We start from the raw sequence: 6,093 nt of genomic DNA on the forward strand, positions 1-6,093 counted from the left end.
CGGACGTGTAAGAATCAATGAGGCATTTACTATGTTTTTTGTTTAATAGATATCAGCTAACGGTGCATTAAAGGTTGTAACTACTCTCCTCTAAGTTGAAGGAGTGAAGCTAAATCAACAATGCCTCGCCTTCCAGAGCTTTGATGGGCACTCATAATCAATATGCTTGTATTTGGAATAGGTAAGAGATCCTCGAGAGTGAAAAATAATCCACCCCTAAGCCACTGATTCTTTTTTCACTACACCTAGAGGTATCAACATTGAGCTTCAAAGGGGGAAGAGACCACCTTTCATGACTCACATGGTCTTGAAACTCACTGGGTTCGAGAACATATTGGCACCACCTAAAGAAGATAATTGTCAATAAGATTAAGCACTTGAAAAATATTAAACTTCTTGCTACGAGCACCTAAATTCAAAAGGTGATTTCTATAGTTCCAAATATTCCACAAAACAATAACTTTCAGAAGATTCTCAATCCTCAACTTGCTCACGATCCAACCTCAAAGATCCAAAGTCAACCAATCTTCTCTGTAAGAATCAAAGGATTCAAATAAGATGTGGAAGTATTCACACCACACTTTTTTTTAGAACTTACACAACCACATAATATGACTGGAAGACTCTTTTAAGTTCCTGCAAAACATACAAGTGGTAGTATCAATCCTTTTTTTTTTTTTTTTTTTTTTTATATTAACACGGGTTGAGATTGAGTCATTAATAATCTTCCACACAGATCTTTGCTTTGGGGATGACCTTGATTTTCCAAAAGGTTTTCACAAAGGACTTTCCCCCCACTTGGTTGAAGAAGAGGGTCCCTTTTTGGAAGAATTAATAATGGTAGATAGATAATATGTACTTTTAATAGAAAAAGGCCTTTGACGTCCCTCTCCACATAATTTCATACTTTAATTTCTTATTTTCTGGAGGGGTATTAAGAATATCATCAATGTGAGCAACAAGAAAATGGTCTTTTATAGTAGAGACCTTCCAACCATCATTGTCATCTAAAAGATCTTTCACCCTTTTACCTCTGAGCTCGTTACTAACCCATAACGATTTAAATCTCCTTCCCGAAAAATCCAAGAGTCCTTGTCAATTGAAATGTAAGCAACATTTCTTACCTTCCATCTGCACCCTTTGGCAAAGAGCTCTCTGCCTCACAAAATACTTCTCCAAGTCAACGACGGGTTGTTTTCCAGAGGAGCCTTCGAAACGTTGTCGTCTTTAAAGTACCTTCCTCGAAAGTTCTTGAAAGTAGATTGTCCGGATTCCTCAAAATTCTCTAGTTTTGCTATTGGTTGAAGAAACTACTATCTCTTGAACCCATTCCACCATGAAGCATACTTTTGCAAAGATTTTTCCAACTAATCCAATGAGCCTTTTTCCTTTCTTTTGAAGAGCCCCACCAAAACTACGCACAAAGACGATTAATATCCTGACATATTCCCCTGAGGGATCCAAAAATAACTCATCGTGTATATGAAAATTGCTTGGACAATCAACTTGATGAGCACCTCTTTTCCCCTCAGAGAAAAAGCATTCCTTCCAATTTTAAAGGACTTTCTAGACTCTATCTTTCACCTTTTGAAAAATCTTGTTCTTGCTATGACCTGATTGGGATGACATCCCAAGGTATTGATCCAAAGAGGTGGAATGCTTGACTTCGAGAATCTCACTAAATCTCTCAGCTCACTCTTCCGTTATATTTTTACTTGTCATGAAGGAATACTTATCAAGGTTGATCTGATCTGTTGCTCTGTCGTACACCCTCGGAATCTCCTTGATTGTATCAAGTTAGTGTGACTCAATGATATAGGTTAATCCATATGTATACCTTGGTGGATAAGATATTTATTACCTTTTCTAGGTTAAAATGTTAATCACCTGACTCTATATTTGTGGAATTTAAAAATGAAAGGACTAAGGAAAAATTGGTGTCACATGATCTCAATGTAATGGGTAAAGCTGTGCCTTGATCCATATTTCAATTTTTTTTTTTTTAATAATATGTGGGGTGGAGGATTGAAACTTTGACCTTGAGGATGATAATACTTTTGACTTTGAAGTTGATAATACTTCCTCGATTCCAGTTGAGTAGACTCGTTTCAGCTCATATTTGCAAATTTAAATTTTTATTTAATAGAAATATTTAGCGTAAGTTAAAAATTTTCATCAATAATTTGATGTTCTTTCTGGACATTTTTATCCATCAAGTGCATCTTAAATGGGTGGCCATACCTTCATTTTAGAGTTTATTAAAAAAAAAAAAAAAAAATTCATTGCTGAGGTTTTTTTGGATTCAATATATTTCCAAAACTGGTCACAATATTATTTCACTCATTAAGCATATTTTAGAGATGAATATTTTAGCATTAATGTTCTGGATATCCTTTTGAAATTGACATTTCCAGAACAAACACATCTGAATCTCAACGTTTTCAATTTTGGGAATCAAAATTTGAAGCTCCATTATTTGCAATCAAGATTTCATTCTTCCACAACTTTTCGCTCAACATTTCCATTTCCGGTAACCACTCAATATATCTTCATTTTCGGCATTCAATATTTCACCCTTCCAAAAGTTTCACATCTCACCATTCCTGCACATTTCACCCATATTCCATAGATTTCGCTTTTAAATATGTAAGTTATGTTTTGTGTTTATTATAGTCGTATGATTTTATGTATTTCATATTTATTCCAGTAAGTATGTTTATTGTTCTAGATTTAGGAGCCAGGTTCTTTGTGTTGAAGAGTACGGTTGTCATTTTAAGCTAACAGAGTTCAATGAATATGCATTCATGTTCTCTTTAACTCGTGTTTGCATTACATGATGTGTTAGATATTTTTTATGTTTTTAGATCATAAATGGCATGATAAATTGTATAACTATACACGTTTATGTTTGAAATATGTCAAGTAGTCGTTTGTCAAGTTATTAAAATGTACAGTGTATATAGTCCACAGTATATCTTATATAAGATGATATGTGTAATATGTATTTTTTTGAAATACACCGTTGTTATATATGTTATATATTATAGTGTGTTGGAATACCTTGAATTTGTTTGTTGGCGCTTCGACCAACCAAGAGGTTCCGTGTATATATGTTATATATTATAGTTGTTTGTTTGTTAGCATATTTATTTATTTGTAGTTATTTACGATCGTGACCCTAGGGTTTAGAGAAGTGCGCTATATAAACTTTCTAACCCTAGAGACGCTGTTTGATGTAATTTTTTGAAAACATTCTCCCTAAAATACTGTTTTTCCTCTGTCCGTCACCGTTAGAATACACCGTTAGTGAATCACGTATATCTGTGTGTCGATCTCTCTATCTCTACGTTCCTTTTTGTGTTATTTAATTGTCGATTTCGTAACATAGTGTAAACCCCATACATACTGTTTTATTCTTACCATAGAATACACAATATCCATTTATTCCATTACGTTGGTAACACTGTTGTTTCAATCGTTTACGACGGGCAATTCAATGTAAAGGACAACTGTGTACAATATAAAGTATAAGAGATTGTGTTGCGGGAGGGATTGTGGTTACTTGAGTTGCAAGATTTGATAATGGATAAGTTAGGTGTTATGGCCAATATTTGCTTCTATTGGATCTAAGGAATTCATGAAGAAGGATGTGACAATTACATTAGATGACAAAATGAAGTGGATATACAACATAAGAATAGATGGCTTTGAACAATATTGTTATCTGATTATATAGCCAGAAAACAGTTTAGCGTTGTTTTTTGGCAAATCGACCCTATAGTGCTTTAAGTAGTGACGATGATGATGTACAAGGAAATTTATTTTTTTCCAGAACATTGATGTCGCTAAGATTTCATCTTAATTTTTCAGTTAAGGTGGATGACATGTTTCCATCTAAGGATGAGTTGCATGATATGTTTCCATCTAAGGATTAGTTGCAGAATGCGCTACGATCTATTGTTATTAGAGATAATTTTCAATTTAAGACTATCCAATCAAACTGATTTTTTGATCGTACAATATGTCATTGAAGATAGTAAATGGATCCTTCGTGCTCGTCATCTTGGAGACAATGACACTTGCACATAGATTATTAGTAAGTTTGCTAATGACCAGACTTGGTTAGGATTGAAAAAATTCTCAAGTCTCCGCGGGCCCCGCTTCGATCTGGGCAGGGAATCCCCATTTCGATGGGGGATGAGGCCAAATTAGGGACCTCTTTAGGTCCCCAAATCGGGGATGGGGTGGGAATAGGGAGGGTATCCCTGCCCCATCCCGACCTTGACTTCACCTCGATTAGATTTTTAATTATATTTTCTATATATAATATAAATATATTAAGTATTTAACTTTTTATATTTAGCTTAGGTTTTAATTAATTAAATCTAAATCCAACTAAAATATCCAAGCCTAAATCAAAAAGAATTTTAGGAAAAAAATTTAAAAAAAGGTCCTTATGGAAAAACAAAAGGGGAAACAGGGAATGGGTCTCTATAGGGACCTGTTTTCTCGATGAGAAATCCCCATCCTATCCCACCATTTGGCTAGTATTTTAACTAATCGCAAGAAAACTACATTTTTTTTTTTTTTATTAAGAATTTCATTAAGAGGAAGACTAGTATTAGTAGAAGTGAACTAAGCACTCCTAAGGATATTGTAAACTATATTTGGTCGAAACATGGACTGAATTACTTTGATTAAGAATTTCGATTCTTTTTTTAAATAAAATTTAGCAATTCAATTTTTGAAAATTGTATTCAGATAGGTATACAAAAGGCTGGTATATTTCTGCATGCACAAAAAAATATTTAGACTTCAAACAGATATGGAAAAGCTTGGGGTGCCTGAGAAGTAGCATTGAATGAAATAATAGCATCTCCATAAGACTACAAGTTGAAGAACTATCAATCAAAATACATGAGCAAATAATTTCAAGAACAAAAAATGCAGCTAATTTCAAGTAATAAAATATATTAACAAACTAATTGCAAAATCAAATAGAAGAGGGACAGATAAATTGACATCATGATTTTATAATGGTTCAACACAATCTGGCCTACATCCACTTCTCAAGCTCCTCTGGAGTACTTCACTCAAACTTGACTCTTTCCATAGCTTAAAGTCGAATTGTTACAACATTCTTTTTTTGGGCAGAAGAATAAACTCAATCCTTTCTACGGTTGAGGACCAAACCGTTACAACACTTTTGTTATAGGTTCAAGAGTAACCATTTGCAATAGATTTGAAAATGAAGAACAACTCGACAAAGATTGGATTTTACAAATTGTAGCACTTAACAAATCAATCCTCACAACATAAAATATCTCTCTCAATAAGAAGATGAAATGAAGAAAAAAATTGAAGTTTAGAGAGAGTAACAATGAAGACTTTGTATTTTATGGATAATTGAAAATAATGAAAATTGTGATGAAATGTGGAGAATAGTTTAAAAAAAAAAAAAGTAGATGAAAACTAAATTCAATTGGAGTCATTGGATGTTTGTAAAATATAATTCAATAGTGAAGATTGAAAAAAGTAATGATAGTAATAATATTTTTTTAAAAAAAAATCAATTAGTCGTTTGACACAAACATAAGATAATATAATATTATAAATAAAAAATTTAAGCCATTTTCTTTTAAAACCTAACAAAAACTAAAAGTCCACCATTTGGGAATTAATCTAATCTAGCTAACCATATACATATAGGCATTAGCTACTTAGAACTCCTAAAGGAACTTGACTCAAAATCGAATAGGAGATATTTTCTATCGATAAGTAATTCAGTGTTATGATATGATGTGGTCACATTGCCCAAGGCACATCACTCGCATAGTTGAAACATTGTTACACCCATGTTCATCCCTTCTTATTTATTATTTTTAAGTAAACCAATCACAACTTGGTTACCTTTGGTCATATTGGTTCATGGTCTTAATAACATTAAAATCGATTATGGAATATATGGTCTCCTAGTCTGTCTTTTCAGCATGCACTATTCTGATGTTGTTTCTATCTTTTGCAGGGCTGGGAGACTTTGAATCCATTAGATATCATAACTTTTTTACTTATTGCTTCTGCTATTTGCACAAA

The sequence above is a fragment of the Benincasa hispida genome, chromosome 12 (genome assembly GCF_027475165.1).
Source record: "Benincasa hispida cultivar pf3 chromosome 12, pf3_genome.v1.1, whole genome shotgun sequence".
NCBI classification, from domain to species: domain Eukaryota; kingdom Viridiplantae; phylum Streptophyta; class Magnoliopsida; order Cucurbitales; family Cucurbitaceae; genus Benincasa; species Benincasa hispida.